The sequence below is a fragment of the Cervus canadensis genome, chromosome 9 (assembly GCF_019320065.1).
Source record: "Cervus canadensis isolate Bull #8, Minnesota chromosome 9, ASM1932006v1, whole genome shotgun sequence".
Taxonomy (NCBI): domain Eukaryota; kingdom Metazoa; phylum Chordata; class Mammalia; order Artiodactyla; family Cervidae; genus Cervus; species Cervus canadensis.
Window position 1 is genome coordinate 8,323,899 of NC_057394.1, and position 23,699 is coordinate 8,347,597.

Here is a 23,699-nt window from a genome sequence, read left to right on the forward strand (position 1 = left end):
GTGGCACGAGGGGAAAATAATGGATAAACCCTAACCTAAGCAACCACGAAGAAGAAATAAAGTATGATGTTGGGGCCAGTTTTGATTTCCAAGGATGTAGAGTGAAGGCCAATGCCCGTGATAGCTTCACGCTTTCACCTTGTGGGGGTTTATGATATTGCAGTTTTTAGGAGGCTAGATTGGGGTGGGGGAGGGTTTATCTGGGTTGAGGAAATATAGTGTAAATAGGACGATTTATTGGCGGGACCTGGCAGGAACTAAGCAAGGGTTTCCTCTTGATCAAACTGGTTTGCTCCTGATCAGACTCCACCAGCTGCCCCTCAGGCGGAGTGTGAGAGTGGGTCAGCGATGCGGGGCGGCAGAGGGCCAGTCAGGCCGGTCTTGGTGTCCTGGGCTGGTCAGAGGGAGCCGGATGCCCCCTCCCCGGCGGGGAACGAGGAGGGGCCCAAGCGAGGCTCTCATGCCCCCTGGGCTTGCTCCAGCCTCCGAGCACCCGGAGAGTGTGCTCCTACGTTTGGGGAAGCAGGTAAAACAAACACACGAGGTATTGAAACCAGCACATCTCCAAGCCAGAGAGCAGTAAAGAATCTGACTCCTATTGAGTAAAATGCATCCTCACCAGAGGCAGATATACTGACATTAGCGAGGGGTCCTCCTTATACCGGGTGTCTGAGGAGTTAAATGACTGCCTGAACTGAATGAATGAATGTGGCCTGGCCCACAAAAGCAACAGAAAGCAGCCATCCTGTTGCAGAGAGGAAGCCGATTCTGACCCCCTTTGTAACTGTTTCTTCCACTTGCATTTCGTTACTTTTGTTACTATAATCATATAGAATGGCCCCCTTCAGAGAAGCCTGCCCCTCTGAGGGACTTCCAGTGCCTTTGTTCAAGAACACTGTCCACCTGCTCATGGCAGGCAGGAAGGAATTTACACATCCCCTGCCTGAGGCTTGCCATTCTAGGGGATGTCTGCAAGATTAATGGCCTTTTTACTTGGCTTCCTCAGCTACCCTCCCCCCCCCCCAATCCCTTATCTATAAAAGAGTCTGGTATCCAGACTCCGATAAGATGGTTATTTGAAGGCACTAGCCTGCCATCTTCTCAGTCAGCCAGCTTCCCAATTAAATTCTCTTTCTTGCCTCAAATCCTCATCTCTCGGAATTATTGACCTGTCATGTGGCAAGCAGAATGAGCTTGGGCTCAGTAACAGTACAGCACGTGCCTGCCACACCTCAGCCATCCCGGAGGAAGTCGATGTCTAATGGTGATGATCACAAGGGATAGTCTGAGTGAGGATTATGTTATTTTTGCTGTACTCGTTCATATGTCTCAGAGGTTTTAGGATCAGCTTTATAAAAAAGCACTTAAAATTAAAATTCTGTTTCTTAAAGAGATCTACTTGAGATAGCTGAACAACAAAAAAAATCAAGTTCTATAATATGATGGCTGAGAAACAAGGTGTCAACTTTTGTAACATTTTATATGCAAACACACACATAGAGTTCAAGAGCGCTAGTTCATGCAATCTGTAAATACAGTGTGTTTAGATTTGCCTTCAGTTCAGTTCAGTCACTCAGTTGTGTCCGACTGTTTGCGAGCCCATGGACTGCAGCACACAAGGCTTCCCTGTCTGTCACCGACTCCCGGAGCTTGCTCAAACTCATGTCCATCGAGTTGGTGATGCCCTCCAACCATCTCATCCTCAGCCTTCCTCCAAGTTTGATGTGTTCAGCTTGCATGGCACGTGGCCTTTTCTTTCGAACGTTCAGTCATTGACGTGCTTGTGGGTGTCTGTTCCCCTCTCTCACGCTCAAGAAAACCGACTGGGCATGCAGGTGACAGTAATCATGTTGGAGAGCTAATTCTGAATCTGCTTTGATTTATTGAAAATATATTGTTTTAAAAGATCAATATTTTAACTATTACGGCTAGGATTCCTTTTGACAGACCCACAACTGATTGTAACCTAATAGGATGTCACTGCAACTTGGTTGACTGCTGTAGCTGAAAAGTCAGGAATTTAGGATTTAAGAATGTTACATTTTCTCCAGGCACAAAGCTCAACCTGCTTTCAATTTCTGGTGTATTGCACCCGCCCTGGGATTAACATAAGACTCCGTACAGTCTTCTGGTTTAGACCTTTGTGTCCTGGCAGGGCCAACTTCCCCTTAATTAGATTGCACTGGCCAAATGCCTTGTTCTTCCCTGAACAATGCAGTTATGGGAGTGCACACTATGCACTTACTATGCATCAAAGTAGTTATGTCCTAGTTTCTGCTCGTTCACAGTGCTGGTATATTCATGAAAGAGTGTAATGTAATGTACAATTTTTTTTTAACATCCTGGGATATTGTAAAGGGGAGTAATTGGCTATAAAGGTAAGAAGAGGGAATTAAGGCTTTAATAAATCTGTGTTAGACTCACTGCCTTGCTGTGTTTGAGGTCTTACCTAGTTTATTTCAGGCCTGGGGTTGTCCCTAAGGTACACAGGACTCAAGGTAATATATTTTAGACGCATGCTATTTGGGGCAGAAATTTCCAACTCTGATTTTGTGATAGGATAGGGGATCCTCCGCGATTTTAGGGAGGATGACAAAATATCTCAAAAGGAAATGCATTTCATATTTACTTCAGCAAACTGACATATGCCATTGAGTCTCCTTTCTTGAAGCTGTGGGGTCTGACCCAGACTGTGCTGAGTACCTGGTGTTTAAAGACGAAAGGGTCACAGTGCCAGCCCTCAGGGAGCTTAGTCAAGTAGAACAGACCTGCAAAGGAGGCAGTGAGACGTTCCAGGTGCTGCCTGCAGGAGAGACTGCATGGAAGTCATCGTCCTTGAGCTAGACTTCAGTTCTGGTCTCTGCCCAGTCAGGATGGAGTCTGCGCGGCACCTTGGCAGTGGGCCTCATGCACATGGAAGTGCGGCTGACTTCTAGAGCAATATGTGTTTCTTTGTGAAAAGGTAATGACATTTTGTACAAAGAGAGAATAGCAGGCTTCATAATACTTTCTCTTTACCACTGATTTCTTTGACCTATTTATTAGGGAAAGCATGTGGGTGTGTGTGTGTGTGTGTGTGTATGTTTATAAAAATACATATATTATTTGGATATTGTTATAGTAACAAATATTATAGATATATGAATAATTCTGAAGCTAAAGCAGATAGAAATGAGATAAATGACACATTCTACCTGGTTCCTTGTAGAATGAACCCTCCTGACAGGTATGGTCAAGCGCTTGGTTTGGAGCCTAGTGGGAAATGTCTAACAGTCAAAATACGGAAGAGGATTTCCTTTCTGAGAGAAGAAATGAACTTTCAGATTAAAAGCTGCCACTCTCTTGTCCCGAACATTTTTGAAACAGCAGTTGGCATTGCTTCACTTGCCTGTCTATCCACCTGTTTATTTGCCCCATATTTCTTGAATGCTTAGTTTGAATACTTGCTTTGTGAGTTACTGTGATGATGATATGAGACTGCCAACTCTCATGGGGGCGGGAATGCTTTCTTACTAGTTGTTGGACCCTTGTACCTAGTACAGTACCTGGAAAACTCAAGATATGCTTGGTTGGTTGAAGTGACCCATACTAGAAAATGTACAGACTTGGCCCCTTCACTTCAGGAAGTGGATGTGGCATTTGAGGACGTGATTATCAGAAACTAGTATGTTGTTGTTCAGTTATGTCCGACTCTTTGTGATGCCGTGGACTGCAGCACTCCAGGCTTCCCTGTCCTTCATTATCTCCCAGGGAGTTTGCCCAAACTCATGTCTGCTGAGTCAGTGATGCCATCCAACCATCTTATCCTCTGTCGCCCTCATCTCTTCCTCCCTTCATTCTTTCCCAGTGTCAGGGTCTTTTCCAATGAGTTGGCTCTTCGCAACAGGTGGCCAAAGTATTGGAACTTCAGCATCAATCCTTCCAATGAATATTCAGGTTGATTTCCTTTAGGATTGATTGGCTTGACCTCCTTGCCATCCAAGGGATTCTCAAGAGTCTTCTCCAGCACCATTATTCAAAAGCATCAGTTCTTCAGCACTCAGCCTTCTTTATGGTCCAATTCTCACATTCTTACATGACTACTGGAAAAACCATAGCTTTGACTACATGGACCCTTGTCAGCAAAGTGATGCCTCTGCTTTTTAATATGCTGTCTAGGTTTGCCATAGCTTTCCTTCCAAGGAGCAAGTGTCCTTTAATTTCATGACTGCAGTAACTGTCTGCAGTAATTTTGGAGCCCAAGAAAATAAAATCTGTCAGTGTTTCCACTTTTCCCTCATCTATTTGCCATAAAGGGATGGGACTTCAGTAAAGGATAAGTGCATATAAGAGATGTTTGGGAAAATCTGTGGAAAGAGAAACCATTCCATTTGACTAAAACTTGATGGTACATAAATAGAGATGTTGGTAACTTTATTGATAACTTCATTTTGTAAGACCACACTGTCAGGGAAACCACAATGCTGCTAATTGCTTTGGCATAAGATAGATTTTCTATTTTACAAGCAGCAGAAAGAAATTTCACTCTTTTTTCCACCCCCAATTGACGTATCAGCTTACGAGCCACCAATCCTTTTCAGTATGCAATTCCTCGTGACTGGCCTGCGTGGCAGAGGGGCGTTTTCCTAACTGCAGTGAACGCCTTGGTGTGTGTCTGTTGGCTGTGTCTTTCTGCCTTAAGCTGGCAGAGCTGTCACCTCATTGCTGCATTTCCTGTGAGTGATGATGAAAACCAGGTGTGGTGGTTTCCAAGTAGAGAATTGCTATTCAACAAGTCCTTGTTAATTATTGACTTTTAAAACTTACTTTACGTCTTTGTCTTAAACAGCCATGCATTATTTTGTGGATGGATTTGTTATTTTGTTTTTAGGCCGTGTTATTACTCTCACATTTAGATGTTGAAATCATAAGGACTAATGATTAGAGACAATTTTCCATAGAATTTAATTCAAGAGGTTGTGGTGAATATCTTCTTTAATTAAAAGAAAAAAAAATATGTCTCTTTGGGTTAAGCTTTTCCTGGTGGCTCAGATGGTAAAGAATCTGCCTGCAATGCAGGAGACCTGGGTTTGATCCCTGGGTTGGGAAGATCCCCTGGATAAGAGAACGGCTACTCACTCCAGTATTCTGGCCTGGAGAATGCCATGGACAGAGGAGCCTGGTGGCTCATGGGGTTGCAAAGAGTCAGACATGACTGAGCGACTTTCAGTTTCACTTGGGTTGAAGGTGGAAATATACCTTTCAAATATAATTATTTTATTAATTTAAAAATAAATTAGGACTTTCCTGATCGTCCAGTGTTTAAGATTTTATGCTTCCACTGCAGGGAACATGGGTTCAATCCCTGGTAGGGGAACTAAGACCCCCAAAAGGTTACTGTGTGGTGTAGCCAAAAAAATAAATAAATAAAGCCAAGAAATAAAAGTGTTTTGACACCTCCTTCCCTTGTATTTTTGAGGGAACTCCCAAAGGATCTCTTGTTTGGTCCACTCACAACAAAGCCCACACTAAACATCTCACTATTTCCTATGAAATCTAGGCTCTTCCCTAAATGCCTTTCTCTGTGAGTGGCATACCCTTCCTGCAGCTCTGATGATAAGCTCATTCCTCTCTCCTGATGGAGCTCAAATGTTACCTTCTATAATGCTCACATGCTCAGCTGACCCTGTGGACTGTAGCCTGCCAGGCTCCTCTGTCCATGGGGTTTCCCGGCAAGAATACTGGAGTGGGTTGCTATTTCCTTCTGCAGGGGATCTTCCCCACCCAGGGATCGAACCTGCATCTCCTGCGTTGCCGGTAGATTCTTTACCACTGAGCCACCATCAGGGATGCCCTGTTACCTTCTAGGTCTCAGACAATTTGAGTTCTCTGATTCTGCTGTAATTTATAAAAAAGACCAAACACTCATGTGTAATTTGACTATTTATACACCAGCCTTCACTGCCTGTGAGTTCTTTCAAATTCAAGGCATTCCTATGCTGAGTTGTACCTTCAAGGCAAAGTGCTTTGTTCACAGTTCAGGTTTAATACATCCTTAAATTTCCTGTTGGTTAGATCAATGGGAACCTTGCTATGGAGGCTTGCTTGGAGCTTCCTTACCCCTATAGCACTGTAATGCTCTCAATGTTCTAAGGGGGCCCCAGTGTCCTTGAACTAAATGCAAACTTGCTCCAGGGTCTATGGCCCAGGGAGAGGCAGGCGGGTGTGCGTGACGTCATACAGAGCACACATGCTTAACATCACATGGGCCTGCATCCCATGGAGGAGGAGAGGGAACGCCGCTGTCTTTCTTGGGTTTGGTCTCCTCTCCCCACCTACCTCCTTCTCACACAGCCCGGCGGAGCCATGGCTGGAGGGCTGGTTTCTTTCATTTTCCTCTCTCTGTGTCTGAGAACAGGATTGGGACCAAAATAATCGGCAGTAGCTTCCTTCTGTAGGCAGCTGTCCGACTTGTGCCCTAAAAAAGGAAAATAGACCTCCTTCAAGTATAAACAGCCGCCGTGAGAGTGCTCCTCAGGCTGGCGCTGAGTGTCTTTATCAGCTCAAGGTTTCCAGGAGGTGGATGGAACACCAAAACAGGACTGGGATGAAGAGGGAAATGACTTGATGCTGGCAGCAAGTGTCTGTGGGAAACACGTCTTCTGGTAGATTTGATTGTGATGGGATATACAGACATTTCCAAACTTTTGGTCCAAGTTCCATGCATGCACGTGGAATGCCTCATGTGAATGCGTCGTGCACATCTTATGGACATAAGAAATATATTTTTCAGTGTCTTGGGATAACCCTTAAATTTCCCCATTCAACTCACCCATGAATGTTAGCTTCCAGGGTCTGTTGTGAGACTTGAATGAGAATATGTCCACGGAGCCTCTTTGGAAACAAAACCTCAGTTGTGTCCGGATGTAGGTGCTACCGTCAGTTCTCTCCCACTTCAGATCTTTTCTCCTCACTTTCATCAAAAGGAACAAGTCAGACTTACCTTTCTGCTAGGCTTTGAACGTTGTTCATCATGTCACACAATGGAAACGCGAGGAGTGTTGATACTAAAGGGGACAATGGTAGTTCCATAAATCTCAGGCAACCTCAAAGAGAATGTAGCCCTTTATTTAGCAGAGGGGGACCTGAAACTCAGAGTTTGTCAGGAAAAGCCAAACAGTCCTTGGCAACACAGCTAAACTGAAACTCGGGTCCCTTGGTTCTTAAATTCAAATTTACTAACCCATAAGTACGAAGGAGTACATTGTAGTTAATATTTTGGAAAATAGGGGCGACAATCTCCCTCACCCCCTTTTTTTTCCTCGAAAGGTCCCCACAGTAAGCTATAGTAAACAAGTGTTGGAAAATATGAGTCCCTAATAATATTCAAATACTTGTTTCTGTCTGATTTGGATACGAAAGAAACATTTAAGTGCATCAGTACATTTTCTACTTGTGTTCTTATGTTTTATTTGGTAGATGCTGTGATATGTCTTCTGTATTTCCAAGAAGTAGGGAGAGAAGGGGGCAATGTGGTCTGTTCTCAAATGTGATCACAGACATCAGAGACTGGAGAATAGCCTCTGCAGTTGTGCTTTAGAATAGCTCAGTTCTGAGTTATACACCTTAAAAAAAAATACTTTGCTTCATGCATGAGTGCTAAGTCGCTTCAGTCATGTCTGATTCTTTGTTACCCTATTGACTGTAGCCAGCCAGGTTCCTCTGTCCATGGGATTCCCCAGGCAAGAATACTGGAGTGGGTTTCCATGCCCTCCACCAGGGGATCTTCCTGACCTGGGGATGGAACCTGTGTCTCTTGCGTCTCCTGCATTGGCGGGTGGGTTCTCTACCACTTAGCGCCACCTGGCACTGACAGTTAATCTCAGCTTACTCCTCTCCCCTCCCTTCTCCTTTCTACAGCTTTTGTTTTGGTTATTGGTAATACGACAGTACTCCTGAGCAGTGATGGTGGTGTTTTTCCATACCTGCCTCCTGTCCCCAATTCATAAGGTGACTTTTAAGTCAGCCCAGTTCAGCTATGGGAAAGTGTGGATGCTTGCCAGCATTGGAGCTCAAATTAAAGACACTCGTCTTTTCTGGGGAAAATCATTGATAAAACTTAGTTTTGCTCTGAAAGCTTCACACAGAAAAGATGTTTTCTTCAGCACTGATCTGATAATTGTACCTGGTAGATCATAAAGCTCAACCCTCCAGGGCCCAGAAACCAGGGCAAGAGAGACTCCTAATGCAATGTGATCTGTTCATGACCTTCTTAGAAAAGAACAGCTCAGTTCTCCCTGAGGAACACACTTTCAAATGCATCTCTCCTCACACCCTTCAGAAATAACCTCTTCCCCTGGACCACGCTGGGTGTAATGAATGGAAGGACACTGAATGAAGATGCAGTCAGAGCCTCGAGCCTATTTAAATGGCTGACCAGACCTTCCCGAAGAGTGTGTGTGTGTGTGTGTGTGTGTATGTGTGTGTGTAAATGAACGGACGTGGGCCATATGGGACACAGCTGGTAATATCAGCAGAGGTAATGCTGGCGCAGAAGAAGGACACAAGCTTGAATTAGGTCATGCCCTGGATGCAGTTCTGAGCTCCTGAAGATGAGACCCTGGCCGTCACTTCCCACCCCCAAGGGAGAACAATCTGGCCTGGCACCTGGCCCCAAATGATGGGTTAACTCTGGAGAGAAGGAAACTCAGAGCTGGCAGAGGCCAGGCTTCCCTCCCCCAGAGCTCAGGGCTTGTTACCCAACAGACACAGGAAGGGGGCATCATATGGCAGCTGGAAAAAAATAAAATAAAAATCAGAAAGAAAGGAGGTTTTGTTCCTTGCTTTCCTCTGTCTCCTGGCCCAGGAAGACACTTTTCTGTCCCTTATGGGCACAAATCCTGAGGACAGAAGTAACAGAGATACATGTGGAGGTGCAGCTCACATTCAAAGAGAAAAGGCTCCATTCTCTTAATAGTTTAAAAAGTGAATTCTCTTAATGTTTATCAGCTTCATTCATTCCGTATACTCTTCAAGGTCATTTCTATTTTTTAAATTTTAGGATTCTGTCTGCCAGGATTCCCCACTTTAAGTAGTTAATAATCAAATAAAGAGGAGGGGGAAAAAACCCCAAAAGACTCCCAAGTAGTGAAAGGGGGGAAGGGGAAGGACGTATGAGAGAGGCAGAGACAGAGATTGTGTGTGTTTCACCTTAACAAGATTAAAGGGGGCAAGAATAAAGGGGCATTTCCCCTCCTTTCCATCATTGGGACTTGTTAGAGTTAAAGCCCTTCCAAGGATTTCCCAATAAAAGCTGATGTCAGAATCATGGAGCTAGAAAGAAAGTCCTTATTTTCGAGGGAAACGAAATGAGCCCTAAATTAAATCATTTTCTAATTGGCAGTGAAGGGATGACTTAAGGTCTCGTCGTGGGCAGTGAGCACCTTGACTATCTTGTGAGTGAGATCTACGCGTGGGTGAAAAATGAAAGGTCATGAAGCCCTTATCAGTGGTTTCCCACCAAATATTGAATTTAAATTTAACTGCTTCAAGAGTAACCGAGATTCACAGACTAAACCAAATGCATGATGACGATCTGGAGAGGACCTGACATCTTATTCGCAGCAGAGCAGGGAATTAAAAGATTGTTACCATTTAATTCTGTAGAATTTTTGTTCACATCCCTTTAATGGATGACCGTGGAGGATTTCTTGCAGTCTTGCAATAGACAACAGCCGTTTTGGCCTCCTGTTTGCTAAACACTTCAATGCCCTCCCTATTTCTGCCATTTACACGTGAATTTACTTTGCTATGTTCTGTGCCCAAACTGTAAGATCCTTCTGAGCAAGAAAAGGCACTCGTAGGCACCAAAAAGCAAGTTTCTTCATCCTTTGATTCGTTCCCGGCAGCATCCGGGCAGAATATCCTTTCCTCCCCGGTACTGCAGAGTCAGGTGTAAGGCTGCCTTTACCAGGAAGCCTGAGTTCGGGCTTCTAGTCCTTTCCACTGGTTCAACGAGCGCCTTTACCTGGCTGATAAAAGCGTCTGAGTCTGGAAGAGCCCCTGGGCCTCCTTTGTGCGCGCAAGAATGTGTACGGCGGGCGCAGGCGCACTGCGCGTTCCGTGGCTTTGGTGCAGTGCCACGACGGTGTAAGAGTTGCATGTTGACGCCTGCCCGGGCTCCGGGCTCCGGTCTCCGTGCTCCACTGAGCGAGTGGGAAGCCTCCCTCACTTCTGTGCAAGGGATTGAGTGTGTGTGTGTGTGTGTGCAGTATATGCATGTATGCATTTGTGTGGGCTCATGTTTACTTTTCTTTAGATCCCATTAACCAAGTGTCAAGTACATCTGCCATTACTTACTTAGCAAGGTTACTATTTCTGGTGTCCCAGTTTTATTCAAGTCTTGGAAAATTCAGTACATTTTTGCTGATACTTTGGAATGCTCTTTTCCCTAGGTCTTTATATATATGTGTGCATATATATATGCATTGTGTCACATGCGTGCTCAGTCGTGTCCAATTCTTTTGCAACCCTATGGATGGTAACCCACAATTCTCCTACATCCATGAGATTTTCCAGGCAAGAGTACCGGAGTTGGTTGCCTTTTCCTCTTCCAGGGGATCTTCCTCATCCAGGATTGGAACCCACAGGTTCAGTGGCTCCTGAACTGGCAGGTGAATTCTTTACCACTGAATTACCTAGGAAGCCATATATATATGCCATATATATATATAATGCATATATATATATAAAATGCATACATAACATATATTATATATAATGCATATATAAAAATGTATATATATTATATATGCATATATATATATAATATATATATATAAACTTTATATTTGTAAAGGCCTCCTAATTCATGTATGAATGGCTCTGGGGTTTGGATGTTTACCATCTTCTGTCTCTGATACCACTCCATGTACCAAGCCCCACCTCAGTCCTGCTGTGTAGCCCATTGTCTGAATGTAGACATTCTATTTGTGCAAGGACAGGAGCCAGCACTAGGAGGAGATTCACTGTTTTGTAGACCAATCTTTTTGTTTTACAAATGAAGACATGGAAGTGGACAAATGAAACGACTTGTTCAAAGTCATTTGGGTGAGTCTGCTGACCTTTAGTCTAATTTATTTTTTCTGACATAGTTGTATTGAATTTTTCTAGATGATGCAGAGGTTGAATTCTCCACCCCCCATGTGTCCTATAAGTTTCTTTAGTGCCATGGCTGTTATCCCACAGATCACTGAAGCTCTTTTAACTTCTCTTGAGAGTTATAAGTTCGAAATCAATATACTCAGGTAAATGATATGTAACCAGGTGTTCCTTAATGTTCATCATACTGATTTGCACATAGTTATTGTTCAGTTTCTCAGTCGTATCTGACTGTTTGTGGACACATGGATGGCCACGCGCCAGGCTTTCCTGTTCTTCACTGTTTCCCAGAGTTTGTCCAAACTCATGTCCATTGAGTTGATGATGCCATCCAACCATCTCATCCTCTGCCACCCCCTTCTCCTCCTGCCCTCAATCTTTCCCAGCATCAGGGTCTTTTTCAGTGAGTCGGCTTGTCACATCAGATGGCCAAAGTATTGAACCTTCCAGTGAATATTCAGGACTGATTTCTTTTAGGATTGACTGGTTTGATCTCCCTGCAGTCCAAGGGACTCTCCAGAGTCTTCTCCAACACCACAATCAATTCTTTGGCACTCAGCCTTCTTTATGGTCCAACTCTCACATCTGTACATGTCTACTGGAAAAGCCATAGCTTTGATTACATGGACCTTTGTTGGTATTCAGTAAACGTTGAATCGGTTTTGTAATCAGGATGAGATGAAAAGTGGGAAGGTGTCTAAAGCTTATTGTTGTTGTCGTTAAATACAAATATTACCAGTTGTTGCCTTGGCATTGGTAAAGTCCACCCTCTGCCAACAGAGAAGATCTCCAGTGTCCTTTGGGAGAGAGCTGGCATGATTCAAGCGTTTGGAAGGCTTTTAACTAAAATGCTCCTCTGGCGACTGTCCAGGAGAAGACCTCCTCAAGTAGCTGTACATTTATGCCGCTGGCCCAGCCCAACTGGGCTTCTCTAGAACAGCTGAAGGGGTAAGAGGGTCAGTTCCAACCTGAGCTGTGTGTTTGCTATAAGACACTGACTGAATTTCCAAGATCCCTTATCTGTGAAATAGGTGCCCTGGGGCTGTCATATATCGAGCATGGAAGAACTTGGCCTTGAACCTGGCACTTTATGCCCCTAAGAAGTGCCTGTGTCTGTCAGAGTGCTGCTGTGGGGATTAAGTGGTTACTGTCTGTGTGACCTTGGTACACTCCTTACATTCTTTGTATCTCAGTTACCTCATCTGTAAAATGGGCACACTAATGGAATTTGAGTCATAAAGCAGTTGTGAAGGTTAAATGAATCAATACGTGTATAGTGCTCTGGACAATGCCTCTCACTGACCAACTTAAAAAAAAATCAGCAATTACTATTGCTATGTAGAGCCATTAATGCAATAGCTATTCTGTGATGTTTACTCATTACATAGTAGCCTTCCTTATTATTTACTCTTTTCTCCCTTTTAGAAGAAATGGTCCATAAAAATAAGTGGTATCACTCTTAACAGTTTTTCTGGATCTTAAAAAGTGTTTTTTTTGTTTTTTTTTTTTTGGCCAAGACATGCAGCATGTGGGATCTTGGTTCCCCAACCAGAGATCCAATATGTGAGTGTATGTCTGTCTCTGTGTGTGTGTGCACACTTAGTCACTCAGTCGTGTCTGACTCTTTATGACCTGATGGACTATATAGCCCACCAAGTTCCTCTGTTGTCCATGGAATTTCCCAGGCAAGAGTACCGGGGTGGGTAACCATTTCCTTCTCCAGGGGATCTTCTCAATCCAGGGATCAAACCTTTGTCTCCTGCATTGGCAGGGGGATTTTATACCACTAGCGCCACCTGGGAGGGGCTGCCTGGTGGTAAAGTGGTAAAGAACCCACCTGCCAATGCAGGAAATGCAAGAGATTTGGGTTTGATCCCTAGGTCAGGAAGATCTCCTTAAGGAGGGCATGGCAACCCACTCCAGCATTCTTGCCTGGAAAGTCCCGTGGACAGAGAAACCTGGTAGCCTATAGTCCAGGGGGTCACAGAGTCAGACATGACTGAGCAACTAAACACACACATAAACACAATAAAAACTTTAAGTTTTATAAAAAGATACCCCTTATTTCATCTCTCTTGTATTCATCATGTATTTCGAATGTTGAGTTATATTTATATGCAATTCTTCGTGTTACAGGGCTCATGACATTCTAGGTTTACTTTCCTTATAAATGGATTTTGAATGCACGTTTTCTCAGCTATCTTTGGCTGCATAATAAATTACCCTATATCTCAGTGGCTTCAAAGAAGAAGAAACATTTTATCTCTCACACAGTTTCTCAGGGAGAGGAGTTGAGGGGTAGTTCTAGCTCAGGGTCTTTCACAGAGTTGCATTTAAAATGTTGGCTGAGGACTCAGTCATCTGAAGGCTGACCCTCGTGGAGATTCCTCTTCTTAGTCGGTTCACATATGTGGGTAGCAAATCGGTGCTGGCTGTTGGCTGGAGGCCTCCATTCCTTCCTAGCTGTACTTCTTCCTGGGGCGACTGTAGTGTCCACGAGGCGTGATCACTGGCTTCCTCCAGAGCAAATGGGCCAAGAGTGCAAGGAAGACCCCACAAGGTCTTTAGGACCTAGCCTTTGCCACATAGATCTTTCCTGTTCCATGTTGGAGGGGGCTATAAAAACTATGAATGCAAGATGTGAGAAGCACTGGAGTTCTCATGACAGCAGGCTATCACACACCTATTTCTCTTTTTCCTTAAGCCTGTTTGACTGTGTAATGGCTGATTCTGCCTACTTAGAAAATATGATTTAAATTTGCTTAAGCTTGACTGGGGCTTCCCAGGTGGTTCAGTGAATAAAGAATCTGTCTGTGCTGTAGGAGCCGCAGGAGATCCCTGGGTTTGATCCCTGGGTCGGGAAGATCCCCTGGAGGAGGGCTTGGCAACCCACTCCAGGATTCTTGCCTGGAGAATCCCATGGACAGAGGAGCCTGGGGGGCTACAGTCCATGGGGTCTCAGAGTTGAACATGACTGAAGTGACTGAGCACGTCTGCATGCAGACACAGGCTTGACTAGAGAACCTGTGTCTGGTAAGCCTCCGGAGCTAGGACATAAGGTAACAGTGTTGGAAAGGGGAAGATTGGATTCAGAATTAGCTGCAGGACTCTGGGTGAGGAAGACAAGTGCAGAGAAGAGAAGATGTATAACCAAGCACATTTCAGGGCAGCTACCTCCCTTGATCAGGAGGATTTGTGGGGTTATGTAGGAAGACAGGACTCTGGAGAGTGGGTCCCAGAGAGCTGGACAAGAGGCACCCCTAGCTGTTTATCCTCAGAGAGGATGTTTCATCTAATGGGTTTTTCTGATTTGTGCCTGTGGGGATGCTGAATTGGGTTCAACAGCACCCTGGCAAGTAATCAAGTCTTGACAACCGGAATCTCAGCATCCACAGAGAGCAGGTAGCCTTGGGGAACAAAATTGAAGATATGAAAATTCCACACTTACAGTGGTGGTATCCATTTAGCAAGACAGTGACGTTACATCAGATCTCTGCTGGAAAATGTTGCATCTAGAAATCTACATGGCTTTAACAAAATTTGCCATTGTGGTTTATTACAGGATATTGGCTATCTTTCCCTGTGCTCTATGGTAGATTCTTATTGTTTGTCTATTTTATAAATAGTGCTTTGTATCTGCTAGTCCCACACCCCTAATGTAACCCTCCTTCCCCCTTTGGTAACCAGGAATTTAGTAACCATGAATCTGTTAGGTGACCATTTAGTGTTGTACCTACTGTGTGTGGAGTTTAAGCTTTTAATCCCTAACAGCTGATGTGTACTGAGTGCTCAGTGCACACTAAGGTTACTCTCGAGGTTCGTCCCAGCGACACAGCTAAGAGACGCGCGGGGTGGCCAGGAAAACAACGGACCGTGGAGAGAAGCAGCTGGCAGCATCAGCCTCAAGCCCACGGCCTGGTGGCCCTGGGAGGAGGGTGGGTCATCTGACTTCCCCCAGCTACCATTTCTTCATCTGTACAACCAGGGATCAGCAAGGGCTTACCCCAGAGTTTGTTGTGAAGGTTGAGAAAGACAAAACATGCAGAGCGCTCAATACGCCTGAGGGGGAACACTCCGTAAGTGTTATCTTTTACATATTCATAGAAATGTCCCTTCTCCAATTTCAGTTAATTCCTTTGTTCAGCAATTACTTTCTGATTGCTTTTTATCTGCCAGGCATATTTTTGGGTTTGGGGAAACAGGCTTGAGTAAAGTGTCCAGGATCACTGTCCTCATGGTGTGGTATTGAGAGCCATAAAGAAAGCCACGGAACATAAAGTGTGTAAGATGATGATACATAAAAACACGAAACAGAGAAGGATGACAGCAAGTGCTGAATTTTGGAGGGAGATGCTATTTTATAGAGGATCATCAAGGAAATCCTCAATGACATATTTGCAGAGAACTGGAAGAAGTGAAGGAAAGAGTTACAGCGGTACCTGGGAAGACGTTCTGGGCAAAAGGGAACAGCAGGTGCAAAGGTCCTGAGGGGCGGCATGAGACCCCATGGACTGTAGCCCACCAGGCTCCTCTGTGGTGTGTGGGGTGCTCCCTAGTTGTGTGTGGGTGCTCCCTAGTTGTGGTGTGTGAGTGCTCCCTAGTTGTGTGTGTGGGTGCTCCCTAGCTGTGGTGTGTGGGTGCTCCCTAGCTGTGGTGGGTGGGTGCTCCCTAGTTGTGTGTGGGGGTGCCCCCTAGCTGTGGTGTAGGGGTGCTTCCTAGTTGTGTGTGTGGGTGCTCCCTAGTTGCGTGTGTGGGTGCTCCCTAGTTGCGTGTGGGTGCTCCCTAGTTGTGTGTGGGTGCTCCCTAGTTGTGTGTGTGGGTGCTCCCTAGTTGTGTGTGTGGGTGCTCCCTAGTTGTGGTGTGTGGGCGTCTCTTGTTGCAGAGCATGGGCTCCACGGTACACAGGCTTCAGCAGCTGTGACGCAGGGGCTCAGTAGTCGCGGCCGCCCGGCTCTAGAGCACGGGCTCTTAGCTATGGTGCAGGGGCTCAGGTGCTCTGATGCGTGTGGGATCCTCCCAGCTCAGGAATCAGACCCGTGTCTCCAGCAGGGGCAGGCAGATTCTCTCCTACTGAGCCACCAGGGATGCCCTAGCAGTTGTGATTTTAAGGAGAGTGCCAGGGAAGCTGGCTGGTTTCTCCAGTTCTGCTCAGCTGCCTGGGTGCGCTGTGGACCAGGGTTTGACTGGTGGTTTGAAGTGAGGAGGGTGGGGTGGGGGGTGATTATGATGATGGCCTGCGGAATCCACGTGGGTGAAGCGAGATGAGAGGGCTGGAGGAGGGCGAGGGAAGCTTAGCAATCAGAGCCATCTGTATTTCCATCTTGCCATTGATTATCAATAACTTGTATCTGTTTCTACTTCTCAGTTGCTTATAAGTCCGTGCCTCACTCTTTGATGTTCCCAATGTGCTCTGTGGCAGTTTTTTTCTCCCAAGTAGGAAATCCATAACTGTCACTTAGATTGTGCTTTCATATTTTTCTTAGTCATTACACATCAGTCGCATTATGTGAAATTTTTTGAAAACACTTTAAAAAAGTCAGCTCCGAAAAAAAAAGTCAGCTCCATTTAAATATGTATAAAGAACTATTCTGCTCCAAAATGCTACTTTTGATTATAGATGTATCGGAACAGATGAGGTAGACTGACCTTTTGACAATATGGTCAGTTTTGTCAATTAAGTAGATGGAGAAAAAGAAATATTTCAGTAAAATATTTGGCTTGAACTATTTGAATTGACCTGTGTACATTTAATCAAATTGACCTAACTCTTGCCAATTTTCCATTTTATTTTGAGGAAAGTCTAGAAGATGAATAAAAGGCAACCACCTTTTTTTTTTCTTTTGAAAATGATATTTTTGTAATGATTATCAATTTGAAATTTTATTAAAGCTAGGTAGGTGTGTGGTGTGTGTGTGTGTGTTGATAGGGGGTTGATGGGGCCAGGAAGAGAACGTGGAATAAAAAAAAAGTTAGGTCAGAGGTCAGTGATTGGCAAAGGGTTTCTAAAAGCAATCCTCTTGTGTGTGCCTGCCCTATATTAAAGATGGGCAGTCACCAGTATAGTCTTGAGGTCTAGCAATGTATGACTTTCATCAACAAGTAGGTATTTTGTATCTTCTTGCGTGTGACGCTGTGCCAGGCGTTGGGGCCACAGTAATTAAAACAGATAAACAGCAAGATAAGATTCTTACTGTCATGGGGTTCAAAATCCAACGGGGCTATAAATTAGAATCTTTGTGGAGACAGCATGGGAAAATCTGGATAACTGACGAAATGTAGGGGGTCAGGAAGAGAGGGCTGTAGCTGATCACACAGAAGTTCAATCCTGAGAAGATGGTGGTGTAACTTATGTTGAGAGGACTGTAGTGTCTGGGGGAGATGCTGACTCTGATGATGCAAGGTTAGCTAGAAGGTCCACACAGACTTGTGGATGGAAATGTCCGGTGGGAATTATGTGAGAAGGCAGAACGCACACAAATGGGACTGCTGAGGTTTCTGGCTGGAGGGAAGGGAAGTTCTGAGAAACGCTGGTGCGAGTGATGAGTTCTGAGCCAGGCTGTAACCAGAAGAATGCTAGTTGTTGCTGCCTCCATTAACACAATCACTGCTAGCATACTGTGTGTAATCTTAGTTTTTGAATACGAGGTTTGTATTTTTTCCACATCGTAGATTTGAAATTACGTGGGAATGTACCAGGAAATAGCAGCATGTTCTAAAGGTAGAAGAGCTAGCCATAATAATGTCAGTTAAATCAAATTTCATCTCAAACACTGGAAAGATGAAATACATATACAAACAGAAGTTTGTCCAGGGCTGAGACGAGCAAGCTTTCAAAGTTTCACTGCATTTCTGTATTTGGTTTATGTGTTTGCCTTTCTCCCTGTCATTCCTAAAATGTTCCTGGGGGATACTCACATTCTGTTAGCCAAGTTGATGTACACTCCAAATCTGACCTTGCTCAGACCTAGGGAATGTGTGCCGTGCAGCTCAGACCATCCTGTTTGCCTCTTTCCTTTCTACGTGGCACTTCTGGTGTCACGGTTAATTCTAGTGGAAAGCGTGCATGCGTGCTAAGTCGCTTCAGTCGTGTCTGACTCTGTGCAACCCTATGTTCTGTAGCCCTCCAGGCTCCTCTGTCCATGGGATTCTCCAGGCAAGAATGCTGGAGTGGGTTTCCGTGCCCTCCTCCAGGGGATCTTCCTGACCCAGGGATTGAACCCTCATCTCTTACGAGTCCTGCTTTGGCAGGCGGGTTCTTTACCACTAGCACCACCTGGGAAGCCTGTGGGAAGCATGGGAGGGGAAAAAAGAGAAAGCTTTTCCTTCCAGAGACTTTGCTCCTGGACATCCCCGCCTCCACTCACTTCCCACCTCTCTTTCTTTCTCACCTCCCCGCCCCTCATCAGTCTCTTCCCCTGAGCTGGGGGACATGGGGGGTGTCTGAGGGGTGCGGGTCGTGGGTAGAAGCCCACAGCCCCAGTCATTCTCTGCCTGTTTGATTTCCCTCTTGGTCTCCTGCCTACTCGCCAGCCAGTATTTCTGGTAATAGTCTGCTCATAGTGGAACCGTCCTAAGTCCATCCAAGCCTAGGTGCACGCTGCAAAGCCTCACCTTTAAACTTTCATCATGCTTATCTGAGGAAGCATCATTCTGGATCCTGTGTACTGCTTTATGTTCCTAACGGATAGCTGATATCCGTTTCAGCTCTCTCCGTTTGTCTCCCAAGTGTGTTTTTAATAAATGCCCTATTTAAAAAATTATTCCTCCAAAGCATATCCCAAATGAAAACCACACTAATTTTTCAAGGACTTATTTTTTTTTTTTTTTTTTGAGGATGAACAGCTGAATTTGTAAATAACCATTTAATTCCATTTGTTGTATCCTTAGGGCATTTTGCTGTTCATTTTGCTTAGAAAATTCTAACAGTTTGTTACGGTTCAGCTTTGATCAGAGTGAGTTTACTACCAATGGAGAAAGAAGCAGCTTTGTCACCACCATCAAGAAAGAGAGATTCTCCTGGGGAGGGTTAAGTATGTCTTCATGATCTTGCTTTCTGTACGATCGAAGAAACAGATTCACATCCGGCGTCTTCGTCTGGTGCAGAAACACCTTGTATTTATTCAGTTTTCATCCTTTCTCCTATTTAGAGTTCTTCAAAAAGAGACTCACTTCATTTTGAGGAAATGATATTGTTTCCCCAGACACTGAGTCTAAAACAGGCAAACAGACAAACATTTTCGAGTTCCCTTGTTCTCAGGGATTTCTCCTCCCCCTCTCATGGGATGCTTTATGTTGTTCATCTAAGAAGGAACCTTTTGCTCCTTAGGAATTTGAAAAGACACATCTATTTCTTTTGAGCAGCACAGAACACTTAGGCAATCACTCTTGTTTCTTGAGTCCACTGGTGGGAGAAGGTGACAGAATTGCACAGTGGGCTCATTATACAACAGTGCAGGGAAGCAGCCAAAATGGACTGTAAATTATTGCCTGAAAGATGAAAATAAAAATTGTCTTCTGTAGAATGCCTTCGTTAGTCATTTGGGATTGGTGGTAATTGGTTCATTGAAAAGATCAGTTAATGAAAAAGCAGTAAAGCAGGGAAATTATTAAAAATGATATGCATGTCTTAAACAGTTTATTTTATATTAAATATATAAATGCTCACTCAACAGTCCTTTGAGATAGCACCATGGTGTTTTCTTTGATTGTGGTTGAAATGACTTGGATTCCCACAGAAATAACAGCCACAATCTATGATTTCTAATTTTGGTGTCTTTAAGTAGAGCAAAACTTGAAGGATGTGAACAATCTGAGTACAGAACTCTTCTTGACTTTCATGACATTTTCTCCCAATCTTTTATGGTACAAAAATATACATCTTCAAAGGAGTATTTTTAGCTATTTGCCTTTATCAAGTTTTTTCAAACCATCGAGTCTATTTTTTTTCATAGAAATAATGACTCTTTTGCAATTATACTTGTGATTTCAAACTAATTAAATTACATAATTAAAATAAGAAGTACATCTGGTATAGACAAGATTGGGGGCATGTGTTAGTAGGAACAGAGCCCCACTGCAAGGACGGTCTATGAGGGCAGCCCAGCCATGTGGTCAGATTCCCATGGGATCCATCATGTTCCTCTTCTGTGAAACAGAAGAAATAAACAATAGTTGGTTAATTCAGTTATTTAGATCCATTGTTGTTGTTGCTAAGTCATGTCCAACTCTTTGTGACCCCATGGATTGCAGCACACCAGGCTTCCCGGTCCTTCACCATCTCCTGGAGTTTGCTTACACTCAAGTCCATTGAGTCGGTGATACCATCCAACCATTTCATCCTCTGTTGCCCACTTCTCCTCCTGCCCTCAATCTTGCCCGGCATCAGGGTCTTTTCCAGTGAATTGGCTCTTTGCATCAGGTGGCCAAAGTACTAGAGCTTCAACTTTAGCGTCAGTCTTTCCAGTGAATAATCAGGGTTGATTTCCTTTAGGGTTGACTGGTTTGAACTCCTTACTGTCTAAAGGACTCTCAAGAGTCTTCTCCAACACCACAGTTTGAAAGCATCAATTCTTTGGCACTCAGCCTTCTTTATGGTTCAACTCTCACATCACACATGACTACTGGAAAAACCATAGCTTTGACTGTACAAACCTTTGAGTGCAAAGTGATGTCTCTGCTGTCTTTGGATCCATAGATATCAGTAAAATAAAAGAAATGAATTTTAAAAATTTATTCAGTAGTTTTAGAAATATCTTAGCCTATTTTATGTATTTATTTTTATTTTATTTTTTACCTTTTGGCTTCACGGCATGTAGGATCTTAGTTCCTCAACCAGGAATCAGATCCACACTCTATGCAGTGGAACCACTGGACTGCCAGGGGAGTCCAAACTTTTTTTATTTTTTATTTTCAAGAAAACTTTTATTTCATAAGTTTTAGGTTTACAGGAGAGTTTCCAAGATAGTACTACATAGAGTTCTCATGTACCCCACACCCAGTTTTCTCCTACTTAGCATCTTAGTGTGGTACATTTGTTACAATTAATGAACTAATATTGATGCATTGTTATTAATGCAAGTTTTCCTGGTGGTGTTAGTGGTAAAGAAATTGCCTGCCAATGCAGGAGACAGAAGAGACAGGATTCGATCCATCAGTTGGGAATATCCCCTGGAGGAGGGCATGGCAACCCACTCCAGTGTTCTTGCCCAGAGAATCCCATGGACAGAGGAGCCTGGCGGGCTACAGTCCACAGGGTCGCAAAAAAGTCAGACACGACTGAAGTGACTTGGCACTCATCTTACTTAATGAGTTAATATTTTACTTAATGTCGTTTCTCTGTCTGGGGTTTCATCCAGGATACCTCATGACATTGAGCAGTCATGTCTCCTTAGGCTTCCCTAGATGGTGACTGTTTTGCAAACTTCCCCTGTTTTTGATGGCCTTGACATCTTTGGGGAGCAGTGGGCAAGTGTTTTGTTTCTCAGTTTGGATTTGCCTGACCTTTTCCTCACGTTTAGCCTGGGCTTATGGGTTTTTGTGGGGAGGATCCCAGAGGTAAAGTGTCCAGTCTCATCACTTCGTACGGAGGGCCCTTATCAATACAGTCGATCTGACTTACCCCTGTTGATGCTGACCTTGATCATCTGGCTCACATAGTCCCATCAAGTATCTCCTCTGCTGCGTTTGTGTGATTTTGATTCTCGCAAATTTTGATTTTGATTTTGTGTGATTTTGATTTTTGGTTTGCTACAGAGAAGTGGGAGGTGGGTCAGTTCTTTCAACTGTGTTGTCTTCATGGTAGAATTAGATCATTTGGCCTCTTTAGGAGGGTTTTGTGAACAGCTGAAAGAAATGCACTTAATGTCATCTTAGCCCTCCTTCTGAATTCCAGTTTTGCTGTCTTGTCTCATGTTTCTTGAGCTTTAGTATCTAACCAAAGGAAGCACAGGCTCCAAAGATTTTTTTGGGGGGCTGTGATTTGGAAAGAAAAGAGAACAGTAAGGTTGTTCAGTTGTGCTTCTACACTATGATTCAGAATTTCAAGAACCAGCATGGCACTGTGAGCACAGCTTTGGGAGGGAAATCCTGAGACCTGGGTTTTACAGTTTCCTCTAACTCTTCTCATTCTAGGATTTAAAAACCTTAACCTTTGACTCTGAGTTGCCTGGGAGAGTTTGAGGGGAGAGTTATAATTGCCTTGCTTATCTTTAGGAAGGTGGTTTTACGGACTCAGTGCACACTGATTGTGCAAATGCATTATAGACCACATAGTGCTGAAAAGTTACAGGAAAAGAAAGAATGGGAGTCTGCTAAAGGGCAAGGCAAAGTCTGCAGGAGCCCTTTCTGCCTACATCACTGTTAGGAATCACAGTGCAGGGCGTGGTGAAGATCCGCGCTGTTAAAAAAAAAAAAAAAAAGTGGTCCTGAGGGACAGAGAAGATAGCGAATTTATCTAGAGTGCTGAGAACATCTCCAGGCCTAAAGCTTAGATGACAAATATTCTTTAGCAGCATCAGAGCTGTGAGAAGTGCAGTTAGTTGTTGAACGAAAGTCTGATAATAGTAATCATGATGATTGAGAATCCACTACAGAAATGGAAGCTGGACAACAGGACTTGAAAGGGTTTTCCTGGCTTTAAAATCCCAGTGATGATGTGGATGGATCTAGAGTCTGTCATACAGCGTGAAGTAAGTCAGAAAGAGAAAAACAAATATATATATATGGGTGAGAACACAGCCACTATATGTGACATCACACACACCATATCTGATATCACATCCACTGTTTCGACAACATCATATCCACTGTATGTGTGACATCCCACCCACTATATATGACAATATATCCATGTTAACACATATGAATGGAATCTAGGAAGATGGTGCAGATGAGCTTGTTTGCAGGGCAGGGCTAGAGACACAGACGTAGAGAACCATCATGTGGACACGGGGGAAGGGGAGGCAGAGAAGGACTGACATATACACCCACCACGTGAGCAGCAGAGAGCGAGCGGGGCCTGTGTGCGGCCCGGGGAGCTGAGCTCGGGGCTCTGTGGTGACAACGGGGTGGGCCAGCAGTGTGAGCGGGAGTTTCCAGTGGGAGGGGATATATGTCTACATATCCCGGGTTCACTTGTTGTGCAGCAGAAGCTAACACAATATTGTAAAGCAATTATACTAAGAAAAAAAAAATGCATGGATGGCCAGCTTACAATAATCAAACCAGTGACTTAAGTTGGAGTGACCAATGGGGAAAAACAAATAAAAATGAATATTTTAAGCTATTTTGAGCAGTAGGCATTCACATCTAAATAACTTTAGCTTTCAAGAGGAGCACATTAACAGAGAGCTCCCTGGGTGCCAGATGTTGTTCCCGTCCCCTCCCTAACTCATCAATGCTCCTGGCAACCCGATGAGGCAGGTGGGGAAAGCAAGGCATGCAGAGAAGAGATGATTTGACGGAGGTTGTGTAGCTGGTTTCACGGAGTCAGGACTTGTACTGGGGCCATTGAACTACAAATATTAAAATTGAAATTGGAAAGTTGTCACTAATAGACTCAG

The 23,699-nt window shown here is 44.1% G+C and overlaps 1 protein-coding gene across 2 annotated transcripts in view; it reads left to right on the plus strand.

Moving 5' to 3' along the window:
- FGF14 (fibroblast growth factor 14) overlaps nt 1-23,699 on the plus strand; it is a 603,006-nt gene that overhangs the window by 80,310 nt on the left and 498,997 nt on the right. The gene's annotated exons all lie outside the window — the stretch shown is intronic.